The following is a 16,121-nucleotide window of genomic DNA, read 5'->3' as shown; positions in this document are numbered from 1 at the left end:
CTCTGATTGACACTCCAGTTTAAGGTGGCACTCTGGTTCACACTCCAGTTTAAGGTGGCACTCTGATTCACCCTCCAGTTTAACGTGGCACTCTGATTCACCCTCCAGTTTAAAGTGGCACTCTGATTCACCCTCCAGTTTAAAGTGGCACTCTGATTCACCCTCCTGTTTAAAGTGGCACTCTGATTCACCCTCCTGTTTAAAGTGGCACTCTGATTCACCCTCCAGTTTAAGGTGGCAATCTGATTCACACTTCTGTTTAAATTGGCAATCTGATTCGCCCTCCTGTTTAAATTGGCACTCTGATTGACACTCCAGTTTAAGGTGGCCCTCTGGTTCACACTCCAGTTTAAGGTGGCACTCTGATTCACCCTCCAGTTTAAGGTGGCACTCTGATTCACACTCCAGTTTAAGGTGGCACTCTGATTCACACTCCAGTTTAAGGTGGCATTCTGATTCACCCTCCAGATTAAGTTGGCAATCTGATTCGCCCTCCTGTTTAAATTGGCACTCTGATTGACACTCCAGTTTAAGGTGGCACTCTGGTTCACACTCCAGTTTAAGGTGGCACTCTGATTCACCCTCCAGTTTAAGGTGGCACTTTGATTCACACTCCAGTTTAAGGTGGCACTCTGATTCACACTCCAGTTTAAGGTGGCACTCTGATTCACACTCCAGTTTAAGGTGGCACTCTGATTCACCTTCCAGTTTAAGGTGGCACTCTGATTCACACTCCAGTTTAAGGTGGCACTCTGATTCACACTCCAGTTTAAGGTGGCACTCTGATTCACCTTCCAGTTTAAGGTGGCATTCTGATTCACCCTCCAGATTGAGTTGGCAATCTGATTCACCCTCCTGTTTCAGTTGGCATTCTGATTCACCCTCCTGTTTAATGTGGCACTCTGATTCACCCTCCAGATTAAGTTGGCATTCTGATTCACCCTCCTGTTTAAGTTGGCATTCTGATTCACCTTCCTGTTTAATGTGGCACTCTGATTCACACTCCAGTTTAAGGTGGCACTCTGATTCACCCTCCTGTTTAAGTTGGCACTCTGAAACACCCTCCATATTAAGTTTGCATTCTGTTTCACCCTCCTGTTTAAGGTGGCACTCTGATTCACCCTCCAGTTTAAGTTGGCACTCTGATTCACCCTCCTGTTTAAGTTGGCATTCTGTTTCACCCTCCTGTTTAAGTTGGCATTCTGTTTCACCCTCCTGTTTAAGGTGGCACTCTGATTCACCCTTCTGTTTAAATTGGCACTCTGATTGACACTCCAGTTTAAGGTGGCATTCTGATTCACCCTTCTGTTTAAATTGGCATTCTGTTTCACCCTCCTGTTTAAGTTGGCATTCTGTTTCACCCTCCTGTTTAAGGTGGCACTCTGATTCACCCTTCTGTTTAAATTGGCACTCTGATTGACACTCCAGTTTAAGGTGGCATTCTGATTCACCCTTCTGTTTCAGTTGGCATTCTGTTTCACCCTCCTGTTTAAGGTGGCACTCTGATTCACCCTTCTGTTTAAATTGGCACTCTGATTGACACTCCAGTTTAAGGTGGCATTCTGATTCACCCTTCTGTTTAAATTGGCACTCTGATTCACCCTCCAGTTTAAGGTGGCACTCTGATTCACCCTTCTGTTTAAATTGGCACTCTGATTCACCCTCCAGTTTAAGTTGGCAATCTGTTTCACCCTCCTGTTTAAGTTGGCATTCTGTTTCACCCTCCTGTTTAAGGTGGCACTCTGATTCACCCTCCAGTTTAAGTTGGCACTCTGATTCACCCTCCTGTTTAAGCTGGCACTCTGTTTCACCCTCCTGTTTAAGGTGGCACTCTGATTCACCCTCCAGATTACGTTGGCACTCTGTTTCACCCTCCTCTTTAAGGTGGCACTCCGATTCACCCTCCAGTTTAAGGTGGCAATCTGATTCACTCTCCTGTTTAAAGTGGCACTCTGATTCACCCTCCTGTTTAAAGTGGCACTCTGATTCACCCTCCAGTTTAAGGTGGCAATCTGATTCACACTTCTGTTTAAATTGGCAATCTGATTCGCCCTCCTGTTTAAGGTGGCACTCTGATTCACCCTCCAGTTTAAGGTGGCACACTGATTCACACTCCAGTTTAAGGTGGCACTCTGATTCACACTCCAGTTTAAGTTGGCAATCTGATTCACCCTCCATTTTAAGGTGGCACTCTGATTCACCCTTCTGTTTAAATTGGCAATCTGATTCACCCTACATTTTAAGGTGGCACTGATTCACACTCCAGTTTAAGGTGGCACTCTGATTCACCCTCCAGTTTAAGGTAGCACTCTGATTCACCCTCCAGTTTAAGGTGGCACTCTGATTCACACTCCAGTTTAAGGTGGCACTCTGATTCACCCTCCAGATTAAGTTGGCATTCTGATTCACCCTCCTGTTTAAGTTGGCATTCTGATTCACCCTCCTGTTTAATGTGGCACTCTGATTCACCCTCCTGTTTAATGTGGCACTCTGATTCACCCTCCTGTTTAATGTGGCACGCTGATTCACCATCCAGATTAAGTTGGCATTCTGATTCACCCTCCTGTTTAAGGTGGCACTCTGATTCACCCTCCAGTTTAAGTTGGCACTCTGTTTCACCCTCCAGTTTAAGGTGGCACTCTGATTCACCCTCCTGTTTAAGTTGGCACTCTGATTCACCCTCCATATTAAGTTGGCACTCTGATTCACCCTCCTGTTTAATGTGGCACTCTGATTCACCCTCCTGTTTAATGTGGCACGCTGATTCACCATCCAGATTAAGTTGGCATTCTGATTCACCCTCCTGTTTAAGTTGGCATTCTGATTCACCCTCCAGTTTAAGGTGGCACTCTGATTCACCCTCCAGTTTAAGGTGGCACTCTGATTCGCCCTCCTGTTTAAGGTGGCACTCTGATTCACCCTCCAGTTTAAGGTGGCACTATGATTCACCCTCCAGTTTAAGGTGGCACACTGATTCACACTCCAGTTTAAGGTGGCACTCTGATTCACACTCCAGTTTAAGGTGGCACTCTGATTCACCCTCCATTTTAAGGTGGCACTCTGGTTCACACTCCAGTTTAAGGTGGCACTCTGATTCACCCTCCAGTTTAAGGTGGCACTCTGATTCGCCCTTCGGTTTAAATTGGCACTCTGATTGACACTCCAGTTTAAGGTGGCACTCTGATTCACCGTCCAGTTTAAGGTGGCACTCTGATTCACCCTCCAGTTTAAGGTGGCACTCTGATTCACCCTCCAGTTTAAGGTGGCACTCTGATTCACACTCCAGTTTAAGTTGGCAATCTGATTCACCCTTCTGTTTAAATTGGCAATCTGATTCACCCTCCATTTTAAGGTGGCACTCTGATTCACACTCCAGTTTAAGGTGGCACTCTGATTCACACTCCTATTTAAGGTGGCACTCTGATTCACCCTCCTGTTTAAATTGGCAATCTGATTCACCCTCCATTTTAAGGTGGCACTCTGATTCACCCTTCTGTTTAAATTGGCACTCTGGTTCACACTCCAGTTTAAGGTGGCACTCTGATTCACACTCCAGTTTAAGTTGGCATTCTGATTCACCCTCCAGTTTAAGGTGGCACTCTGATTCACCCTCCAGTTTAAGGTGGCACTCTGATTCGCCCTCCTGTTTAAGGTGGCACTCTGATTCACCCTCCAGTTTAAGGTGGCACTATGATTCACCCTCCAGTTTAAGGTGGCACACTGATTCACACTCCAGTTTAAGGTGGCACTCTGATTCACACTCCAGTTTAAGGTGGCACTCTGATTCACCCTCCATTTTAAGGTGGCACTCTGGTTCACACTCCAGTTTAAGGTGGCACTCTGATTCACCCTCCAGTTTAAGGTGGCACTCTGATTCACCCTTCGGTTTAAATTGGCACTCTGATTGACACTCCAGTTTAAGGTGGCACTCTGATTCACCCTCCAGTTTAAGGTGGCACTCTGATTCACCCTCCAGTTTAAGGTGGCACTCTGATTCACCCTCCAGTTTAAGTTGGCACTCTGATTCACCCTCCAGTTTAAATTGGCACTCTGATTCACCCTCAATTTTAAGGTGGCACTCTGATTCACACTCCAGTTTAAGGTGGCACTCTGAGTCACCCTCCTGTTTAAATTGGCAATCTGATTCACACTCCTATTTAAGGTGGCACTCTGATTAGCCCTTGGCTTAAGTTGGCACTCTGATTCGCCCTCCTGTTTAAGGTGGCACTCTGTTTCACCCTCCTGTTTCAGTTGGCATTCTGTTTCACCCTCCTGTTTAATGTGGCACTCTGATTCACCCTCCTGTTTAATGTGGCACTCTGATTCACCCTCCAGATTAAGTTGGCATTCTGATTCACCCTCCTGTTTAATGTGGCACTCTGATTCACCCTCCTGTTTAATGTGGCATTCTGTTTCACCCTCCTGTTTAAGTTGGCATTCTGTTTCACCCTCCTGTTTAAGGTGGCACTCTGATTCACCCTCCTGTTTCAGTTGGCATTCTGTTTCACCCTCCTGTTTAAGGTGGCACTCTGATTCACCCTCCAGTTTAAGTTGGCATTCTGTTTCACCCTCCTGTTTAAGGTGGCACTCTGATTCACCCTCCTGTTTCAGTTGGCATTCTGTTTCACCCTCCTGTTTAAGGTGGCACTCTGATTCACCCTCCAGTTTAAGGTGGCACTCTGATTCACCCTTCTGTTTAAATTGGCACTCTGATTGACACTCCAGTTTAAGGTGGCATTCTGATTCACCCTTCTGTTTAAATTGGCACTCTGATTCACCCTCCAGTTTAAGGTGGCACTCTGATTCACCCTTCTGTTTAAATTGGCACTCTGATTCACCCTCCAGTTTAAGGTGGCACTCTGATTCACCCTCCAGTTTAAGGTGGCACTCTGATTCACCCTCCAGTTTAAGTTGGCAATCTGTTTCACCCTCCTGTTTAAGTTGGCATTCTGTTTCACCCTCCTGTTTAAGGTGGCACTCTGATTCACCCTCCTGTTTCAGTTGGCATTCTGTTTCACCCTCCTGTTTAAGGTGGCACTCTGATTCACCCTCCAGTTTAAGTTGGCATTCTGTTTCACCCTCCTGTTTAAGGTGGCACTCTGATTCACCCTCCAGTTTAAGTTGGCACTCTGTTTCACCCTCCTGTTTAAGGTGGCACTCTGATTCACCCTCCAGTTTAAGTTGGCATTCTGTTTCACCCTCCTGTTTAAGGTGGCACTCTGATTCACCCTCCAGTTTAAGTTGGCACTCTGTTTCACCCTCCTGTTTAAGCTGGCACTCTGTTTCACCATCCTGTTTAAGGTGCCACTCTGATTCACCCTCCAGATTAAGTTGGCTCTGTGATTCGCCCTCCTGTTTAAGGTGGCACTCTGATTCACCCTCCAGATTACGTTGGCACTCTGTTTCACCCTCCTCTTTAAGGTGGCACTCTGATTCACCCTCCAGTTTAAGGTGGCAATCTGATTCACCCTCCTGTTTAAAGTGGCACTCTGATTCACCCTCCAGTTTAAGGTGGCAATCTGATTCACACTTCTGTTTAAATTGGCAATCTGATTCGCCCTCCTGTTTAAATTGGCACTCTGATTGACACTCCAGTTTAAGGTGGCACTCTGGTTCACACTCCAGTTTAAGGTGGCACTCTGATTCACCCTCCAGTTTAACGTGGCACTCTGATTCACCCTCCAGTTTAAAGTGGCACTCTGATTCACCCTCCAGTTTAAAGTGGCACTCTGATTCACCCTCCTGTTTAAAGTGGCACTCTGATTCACCCTCCTGTTTAAAGTGGCACTCTGATTCACCCTCCAGTTTAAGGTGGCAATCTGATTCACACTTCTGTTTAAATTGGCAATCTGATTCGCCCTCCTGTTTAAATTGGCACTCTGATTGACACTCCAGTTTAAGGTGGCCCTCTGGTTCACACTCCAGTTTAAGGTGGCACTCTGATTCACCCTCCAGTTTAAGGTGGCACTCTGATTCACACTCCAGTTTAAGGTGGCACTCTGATTCACACTCCAGTTTAAGGTGGCATTCTGATTCACCCTCCAGATTAAGTTGGCAATCTGATTCGCCCTCCTGTTTAAATTGGCACTCTGATTGACACTCCAGTTTAAGGTGGCACTCTGGTTCACACTCCAGTTTAAGGTGGCACTCTGATTCACCCTCCAGTTTAAGGTGGCACTTTGATTCACACTCCAGTTTAAGGTGGCACTCTGATTCACACTCCAGTTTAAGGTGGCACTCTGATTCACACTCCAGTTTAAGGTGGCACTCTGATTCACCTTCCAGTTTAAGGTGGCACTCTGATTCACACTCCAGTTTAAGGTGGCACTCTGATTCACACTCCAGTTTAAGGTGGCACTCTGATTCACCTTCCAGTTTAAGGTGGCATTCTGATTCACCCTCCAGATTGAGTTGGCAATCTGATTCACCCTCCTGTTTCAGTTGGCATTCTGATTCACCCTCCTGTTTAATGTGGCACTCTGATTCACCCTCCAGATTAAGTTGGCATTCTGATTCACCCTCCTGTTTAAGTTGGCATTCTGATTCACCTTCCTGTTTAATGTGGCACTCTGATTCACACTCCAGTTTAAGGTGGCACTCTGATTCACCCTCCTGTTTAAGTTGGCACTCTGAAACACCCTCCATATTAAGTTTGCATTCTGTTTCACCCTCCTGTTTAAGGTGGCACTCTGATTCACCCTCCAGTTTAAGTTGGCACTCTGATTCACCCTCCTGTTTAAGTTGGCATTCTGTTTCACCCTCCTGTTTAAGTTGGCATTCTGTTTCACCCTCCTGTTTAAGGTGGCACTCTGATTCACCCTTCTGTTTAAATTGGCACTCTGATTGACACTCCAGTTTAAGGTGGCATTCTGATTCACCCTTCTGTTTAAATTGGCATTCTGTTTCACCCTCCTGTTTAAGTTGGCATTCTGTTTCACCCTCCTGTTTAAGGTGGCACTCTGATTCACCCTTCTGTTTAAATTGGCACTCTGATTGACACTCCAGTTTAAGGTGGCATTCTGATTCACCCTTCTGTTTCAGTTGGCATTCTGTTTCACCCTCCTGTTTAAGGTGGCACTCTGATTCACCCTTCTGTTTAAATTGGCACTCTGATTGACACTCCAGTTTAAGGTGGCATTCTGATTCACCCTTCTGTTTAAATTGGCACTCTGATTCACCCTCCAGTTTAAGGTGGCACTCTGATTCACCCTTCTGTTTAAATTGGCACTCTGATTCACCCTCCAGTTTAAGTTGGCAATCTGTTTCACCCTCCTGTTTAAGTTGGCATTCTGTTTCACCCTCCTGTTTAAGGTGGCACTCTGATTCACCCTCCAGTTTAAGTTGGCACTCTGATTCACCCTCCTGTTTAAGCTGGCACTCTGTTTCACCCTCCTGTTTAAGGTGGCACTCTGATTCACCCTCCAGATTACGTTGGCACTCTGTTTCACCCTCCTCTTTAAGGTGGCACTCCGATTCACCCTCCAGTTTAAGGTGGCAATCTGATTCACTCTCCTGTTTAAAGTGGCACTCTGATTCACCCTCCTGTTTAAAGTGGCACTCTGATTCACCCTCCAGTTTAAGGTGGCAATCTGATTCACACTTCTGTTTAAATTGGCAATCTGATTCGCCCTCCTGTTTAAGGTGGCACTCTGATTCACCCTCCAGTTTAAGGTGGCACACTGATTCACACTCCAGTTTAAGGTGGCACTCTGATTCACACTCCAGTTTAAGTTGGCAATCTGATTCACCCTCCATTTTAAGGTGGCACTCTGATTCACCCTTCTGTTTAAATTGGCAATCTGATTCACCCTACATTTTAAGGTGGCACTGATTCACACTCCAGTTTAAGGTGGCACTCTGATTCACCCTCCAGTTTAAGGTAGCACTCTGATTCACCCTCCAGTTTAAGGTGGCACTCTGATTCACACTCCAGTTTAAGGTGGCACTCTGATTCACCCTCCAGATTAAGTTGGCATTCTGATTCACCCTCCTGTTTAAGTTGGCATTCTGATTCACCCTCCTGTTTAATGTGGCACTCTGATTCACCCTCCTGTTTAATGTGGCACTCTGATTCACCCTCCTGTTTAATGTGGCACGCTGATTCACCATCCAGATTAAGTTGGCATTCTGATTCACCCTCCTGTTTAAGGTGGCACTCTGATTCACCCTCCAGTTTAAGTTGGCACTCTGTTTCACCCTCCAGTTTAAGGTGGCACTCTGATTCACCCTCCTGTTTAAGTTGGCACTCTGATTCACCCTCCATATTAAGTTGGCACTCTGATTCACCCTCCTGTTTAATGTGGCACTCTGATTCACCCTCCTGTTTAATGTGGCACGCTGATTCACCATCCAGATTAAGTTGGCATTCTGATTCACCCTCCTGTTTAAGTTGGCATTCTGATTCACCCTCCAGTTTAAGGTGGCACTCTGATTCACCCTCCAGTTTAAGGTGGCACTCTGATTCGCCCTCCTGTTTAAGGTGGCACTCTGATTCACCCTCCAGTTTAAGGTGGCACTATGATTCACCCTCCAGTTTAAGGTGGCACACTGATTCACACTCCAGTTTAAGGTGGCACTCTGATTCACACTCCAGTTTAAGGTGGCACTCTGATTCACCCTCCATTTTAAGGTGGCACTCTGGTTCACACTCCAGTTTAAGGTGGCACTCTGATTCACCCTCCAGTTTAAGGTGGCACTCTGATTCGCCCTTCGGTTTAAATTGGCACTCTGATTGACACTCCAGTTTAAGGTGGCACTCTGATTCACCGTCCAGTTTAAGGTGGCACTCTGATTCACCCTCCAGTTTAAGGTGGCACTCTGATTCACCCTCCAGTTTAAGGTGGCACTCTGATTCACACTCCAGTTTAAGTTGGCAATCTGATTCACCCTTCTGTTTAAATTGGCAATCTGATTCACCCTCCATTTTAAGGTGGCACTCTGATTCACACTCCAGTTTAAGGTGGCACTCTGATTCACACTCCTATTTAAGGTGGCACTCTGATTCACCCTCCTGTTTAAATTGGCAATCTGATTCACCCTCCATTTTAAGGTGGCACTCTGATTCACCCTTCTGTTTAAATTGGCACTCTGGTTCACACTCCAGTTTAAGGTGGCACTCTGATTCACACTCCAGTTTAAGTTGGCATTCTGATTCACCCTCCAGTTTAAGGTGGCACTCTGATTCACCCTCCAGTTTAAGGTGGCACTCTGATTCGCCCTCCTGTTTAAGGTGGCACTCTGATTCACCCTCCAGTTTAAGGTGGCACTATGATTCACCCTCCAGTTTAAGGTGGCACACTGATTCACACTCCAGTTTAAGGTGGCACTCTGATTCACACTCCAGTTTAAGGTGGCACTCTGATTCACCCTCCATTTTAAGGTGGCACTCTGGTTCACACTCCAGTTTAAGGTGGCACTCTGATTCACCCTCCAGTTTAAGGTGGCACTCTGATTCACCCTTCGGTTTAAATTGGCACTCTGATTGACACTCCAGTTTAAGGTGGCACTCTGATTCACCCTCCAGTTTAAGGTGGCACTCTGATTCACCCTCCAGTTTAAGGTGGCACTCTGATTCACCCTCCAGTTTAAGTTGGCACTCTGATTCACCCTCCAGTTTAAATTGGCACTCTGATTCACCCTCAATTTTAAGGTGGCACTCTGATTCACACTCCAGTTTAAGGTGGCACTCTGAGTCACCCTCCTGTTTAAATTGGCAATCTGATTCACACTCCTATTTAAGGTGGCACTCTGATTAGCCCTTGGCTTAAGTTGGCACTCTGATTCGCCCTCCTGTTTAAGGTGGCACTCTGATTCACCCTCCAGTTTAAGGTGGCACTCTGATTCGCCCTCCAGATTAAGGTGGCACTCTGTTTCACACTCCTGATTAAGGTGGCACTCTGATTCGCCCTCCAGATTAAGGTGGCACTCTGGTTCACACTCCAGTTTAAGGTGGCACTCTGATTCACCCTCCAGTTTAAGGTGGCACACTGATTCACCCTCCAGTTTAAGTTGGCACTCTGATACACACTCCTGTTTAAGGTGGTACACTGTTTCACCCTCCAGTTTAAGTTGGCACTCTGATACACACTCCTGTTTAAGGTGGTACCCTGTTTCACCCTCCAGTTTAAGTTCGCACTCTGATTCACCCTCCTGTTTATGATGGCACTCCGGTTCACACTCCTGATTAAGGTGGCATTCTGATTCAGCCTCCAGTTTAAGGAGGGACTCTGATTCACCCTCCAGTTTAAGGTGGCACTCTATTTCACACTCCTGATTAAGGTGACACATTGATTCACCCTCCAGTTTAAGGAGGGACTCTGATTCACCCTCCTGTTTAAGGTGGCACTCCGGTTCACACTCCTGATTAAGGTGGCATTCTGATTCACCCTCCAGATTAAGGTGGCACTCTGATTTACCCTCCAGTTTAAGGTGGCACTCTGATTCACCCTCCAGTTTAAGGTGGCACTCTATTTCACACTCCTGATTAAGGTGGCACTCTGGTTCACACTTCCTGATTAAGGTGACACACTGATTTACCCTCCAGTTTAAGGAGGGACTCTGATTCACCCTCCTGTTTAAGTTGGCACTCTGATTCACCCTCCTGTTTAAAGTGGCAATCTGATTCACCCTCCAGTTTAAGGTGGCAATCTGATTCACCCTCCAGTTTAAGGTGGCACTCTGATTCACCCTCCAGTTTAAGGTGGCACACTGATTCACCCTCCAGTTTAAGGTGGCACACTGATTCACCCTCCTGTTTAAATTGGCACTCTGATTGACACTCCAGTTTAAGGTGGCACTCTGATTCACCCTCCAGTTTAAGGTGGCACTCTGATTCACCCTCCAGTTTAAGGTGGCAATCTGATTCACCCTCCATTTTAAGGTGGCACTCTGATTCACCCTCCTGTTTAAATTGGCAATCTGATTCACTCTCAATTTTAAGGTGGCACTCTGATTCACCCTTCTGTTTAAATTGGCACTCTGATTGACACTCCAGTTTAAGGTGGCACTCTGGTTCACACTCCAGTTTAAGGTGGCACTCTGATTCACCCTCCAGTTTAAGGTGGCACTCTGATTCACCCTCCTGTTTAAATTGGCAATCTGATTCACTCTCAATTTTAAGGTGGCTCTCTGATTCACCCTTCTGTTTAAATTGGCACTCTGATTGACACTCCAGTTTAAGGTGGCACTCTGGTTCACACTCCAGTTTAAGGTGGCACTCTGATTCACCCTCCAGTTTAAGGTGGCACTCTGATTCACCCTCCAGTTTAAGGTGGCACTCTGATTCACCCTTCTGTTTAAATTGGCACTCTGATTGACACTCCAGTTTAAGGTGGCACTCTGATTCACCCTCCAGTTTAAGGTGGCACTCTGATTCACCCTCCAGTTTAAGGTGGCACTCTGATTCACACTCCAGTTTAAGGTGGCACTCTGATTAGCCCTTAGCTTAAGTTGGCACTCTGATTCACCCTCCTGTTTAAGTTGGCACTCTGATTCACACTCCAGTTTAAGTTGGCAATCTGATTCACCCTCCAGTTTAAGGTGGCACTCTGATTCACCCTCCAGTTTAAGGTGGCACTCTGATTCACACTCCAGTTTAAGGTGGCACTCTGATTCACCCTCCAGTTTAAGGTGGCACTCTGATTCACACTCCAGTTTAAGGTGGCACTCTGATTAGCCCTTAGCTTAAGTTGGCACTCTGATTCGCCCTCCTGTTTAAGGTGGCACTCTGATTCACCCTCCAGTTTAAGGTGGCACACTGATTCACACTCCAGTTTAAGGTGGCACTCTGATTAGCCCTTAGCTTAAGTTGGCACTCTGATTCACCCTCCAGTTTAAGGTGGCACTCTGATTCACACTCCAGTTTAAGGTGGCACACTGATTCACACTCCAGTTTAAGGTGGCACTCTGATTCACACTCCAGTTTAAGGTGGCACTCTGGTTCACACTCCAGTTTAAGGTGGCACTCTGATTCACCCTCCAGTTTAAGGTGGCACTCTGATTCATCCTTCGGTTTAAATTGGCACTCTGATTGACACTCCAGTTTAAGGTGGCACTCTGATTCACCCTCCAGTTTAAGGTGGCACTCTGATTCACCCTCCATTTTAAGGTGGCACTCTGATTCACCCTTCTGTTTAAATTGGCAATCTGATTCACCCTCCATTTTAAGGTGGCACTCTGATTCACCCTTCTGTTTAAATTGGCAATCTGATTCACCCTCAATTTTAAGGTGGCAATCTGATTCACCCTCCAGTTTAAGGTGGCACTCTGATTCACCCTCCATTTTAAGGTGGCACTCTGATTCACACTCCAGTTTAAGGTGGCACTCTGATTCACCCTTCTGTTTAAATTGGCAATCTGATTCACACTCCTATTTAAGGTGGCACTCTGATTAGCCCTTGGCTTAAGTTGGCACTCTGATTCGCCCTCCTGTTTAAGGTGGCACTCTGATTCACCCTCCAGTTTAAGGTGGCACTCTGATTCGCCCTCCAGATTAAGGTGGCACTCTGGTTCACACTCCTGATTAAGGTGGCACTCTGATTCGCCCTCCAGATTAAGGTGGCACTCTGGTTCACACTCCAGTTTAAGGTGGCACTCTGATTCACCCTCCAGTTTAAGGTGGCACACTGATTCACCCTCCAGTTTAAGTTGGCACTCTGATACACACTCCTGTTTAAGGTGGTACACTGTTTCACCCTCCAGTTTAAGTTGGCACTCTGATACACACTCCTGTTTAAGGTGGTACACTGTTTCACCCTCCAGTTTAAGTTCGCACTCTGATTCACCCTCCAGTTTAAGGTGGCACTCTATTTCACACTCCTGATTAAGGTGACACATTGATTCACCCTCCAGTTTGAGGAGGGACTCTGATTCACCCTCCTGTTTAAGGTGGCACTCCGGTTCACACTCCTGATTAAGGTGGCAATCTGATTTACCCTCCAGTTTAAGGAGGGACTCTGATTCACCCTCCTGTTTATGATGGCACTCTGGTTCACACTCCTGATTAAGGTGACACACTGATTTACCCTCCAGTTTAAGGAGGGACTCTGATTCACCCTCCAGTTTAAGGTGGCGCTCTATTTCACACTCCTGTTTAAGGTGGCACTCTGGTTCACCCTCCTGATTAAGGTGGCACTCCGGTTCACACTCCTGTTTAAGGTGGCATTCTGATTCGCTTTCCAGTTTTAGATGGCACTCTGATTCCCTTTTCAGTTTAAGTTTGCACTCTGATTCGCCCACCAGTTTAAGGTGGTACTCTGATTCACCCTCAAGTTGAAGGTGGCAGTCTGATACACCCTCCTGTTTAAGGTGGCATTCTGAAAGACTCTCCTGTTTAAGGTGGCACTCTGATTCCCTTTTCAGTTTAAGGTGGCACACTGATTCACCCTCCAGTATAAGTTGGCACTCTGATTCTCCCTCCATTTTAAGTTGGCACTCTGATTTACTCTCCATTTTAGGGTGGCATTCTGATTCAACCTCTAGTTTAAGGTGGCACTGTGATTTACTCTCCATTTTAGGGTGGCATTCTGATTCAACCTCTAGTTTAAGGTGGCACTCTGATTCAACCTCTAGTTTAAGATGGCACTCTGAATCACCCTCCAGTTTAAGGTGGCACTGTGCTTCACCCTCCATTCGAAGGTGGGACTCTGATTCTCCCTCCATTTTAAGTTGGCACTCTGATTTACTATCCAGTTGAAGGTGGCGCTCTGATTCAACCTCCAGATTTAAGGTGGCACTCATTGCCCTTTCAGTTTAAGGTGGCACTCTGATTCTCTTTCCTGTTTATGGTGGCTGTCTTTGATTTGGTCCTATTTTGTCTCGCAAAGATTTGTGTCAATGGAATTCTCTCGCACAATCAGCAGCAGGTGCTGTTTCAACAGATTATTTGTAATCTGAGATGGATAGAGTTTTGCCCGACAAGTGCATAAATGGATATGGAGTCAAGGCAGTTAGCTGGAGATTTAGGATACAGATCAAGCATAATCTAATTGAATGGTGGAAAAGGCTTGTTGGGCTGAATGGCTTTCTCCCGTTGCTATGTTCCTTCCTCTCCAATTTCACATTGACACTTGTCTTCTTTCAACATGGCTGCCGACTCCAGTTCCCTTGATGTCTCTGATGAAACCTGCATCCTACTGCTCCATGTGATAGCGTAGGAATTCCTAATTGCTGTGAGAATTCCGCACAAAGTGCCCATTGATATTCCATTGCTTGGAGCAACAACTGGAGGTAGGAAGAAGCAGCAACACTGATGGGAAAAGAAGAAGGATCCAAGAGGACGGATGACCCTTGAATTGTATTGAAGCAATGGAGAGGAGTTGGCAGGAATTCTCCATGTGGGTGAATTACTTAGCCTGAACTAACAGTTTGAGAGTATTTACAGCACAGAAACAGGCCATTCGGCCCAACTGGTCTATACTGGTGTTTATGCTCCACACGAGCCTCCTCCCACCCCTACTTCATCTCACTCCATCAGGATATCCTTCTATTCCTTTGTCCCTCATCTGCTTATCTAGCTTCCCCTTATGTGTTTCCCCGTACTGTCATACTTCAGTTGTTACAGTTTGCATAAACCGCCGATGATTCAGAACTGATTAATTTCTTTCAAAAAAGTATACTAAAAGGAAAGTGGCAAAGTTATTTCCTATCATTCTTCCTCTGATGCTCAGATAACTTGGAGCATTTGTTGGGCTACCCAGAGACAAGCAAATACCAACCCGGCAGGAAGTTTTCACTTGGTTCAGTTAATAATACTCTTGCCTTGAAATTCAAGGGCCACTCTGGAGACTTGAGTGCAAAATGCAGGTTGATCAGTACAAAGCTGTAATTGAGGGGATCTTAGTCATGAAGCTGAGGCTCCATGCGACTATGTCAATGGGTTTGTAAGAACCTCTGGCTTTATTTCGACAGAAGGGCAGGACTAACATTTATCTGTAAACCAGATTCCAGCACCTTATTGTTTTTGGAATTTTGGCTTCTGAATTTCCCCAGATGGCAACACTTCAAAAATAATTCTGATGGCCCGAGGATGTAAAGGGTGCTATATAAATGCAAATTTTATCTGAGCTGGTTCCTATATTTCAACAGCAACTACTTCAGACGTACTTAACTGGCATGCTCAGTGGGTAGCACTCTTGTCTCTGAGGCCAGAAGATTGTGGATTCAAGGCCCCACTTGGAAGTAAAATCTGGACTCACACTCCTGGTGCAGTACTGAGGGAGTGCCACACTGTCAGAGGTGCCATAATTTGGAACATACGAACACATGAATTAGGAGCAGGAGCAGGCCACTCAGCCCGTCGAGCCTGCTCCGCCATTCAATAAGTTCGTGGCTGAACTGATTACTCCACATTTCCACCTACCCCTGATAACCTTCCACCCTCTTGGAAGAGACACTAAGCCTCTCAGGTAGATGTCAAAGATCCCACAGTCTGGTTTTGAAAAAGAGCAGTGCAGCTTTCCAGGCCATTCTTATCTCTCAACCATCACCAAAAATTGATATCTGATTTATCTCATTGCCCTCGGTGTTTCCCTATATTACACCAATGACTACACTTCAAAAAGTACTTAATTGGCTTCAAAACATTTTGGGGCACCCTGTCATGAAAGGTGCTATATAAATTTAAGCTTTTGTGGCCATAAAGAAAATTGGGTTAGCATCTAAACTTTAAAATTATGCCCCAGATTTCAGACTGTCCATGAACAACATCACTGGAAATTAACCACATTATACCATAGTATAAGAAATGTTACACTGAGATCCTCCAGGATGTTTACATATCACTTACTAATGCATCAAATCAAAACTGACTTTCCAGATATAAATATTACTTCAAACAGCTTTTCTGCAGTTTCAGAAATACCATTTCTCCCATATATATAAGTGTTAACAATACTTAGTGCAATAGGGGTATTGGCTGTTCTGCAGCCTTTTCTGTAACCTTCAAATACATCCTTAAAACTTAAAAAAAAGTAACAAAAAATAAATTAGCAGCATACAACTTTTCAAACTATTACAGCTTACAATATAAATCTCATAACTTTCAAAATATTACAACATTCAAAATACAACTTTCAAACCAAATATTACAACTTTTCAAAAGTTTGCAACTTGCAAAATAAGAT

This window comes from Heterodontus francisci, chromosome 5 (genome assembly GCF_036365525.1).
Source record: "Heterodontus francisci isolate sHetFra1 chromosome 5, sHetFra1.hap1, whole genome shotgun sequence".
NCBI classification, from domain to species: Eukaryota; Metazoa; Chordata; class Chondrichthyes; order Heterodontiformes; family Heterodontidae; genus Heterodontus; species Heterodontus francisci.
Note: the sequence above shows the minus strand (reverse complement) of the source record.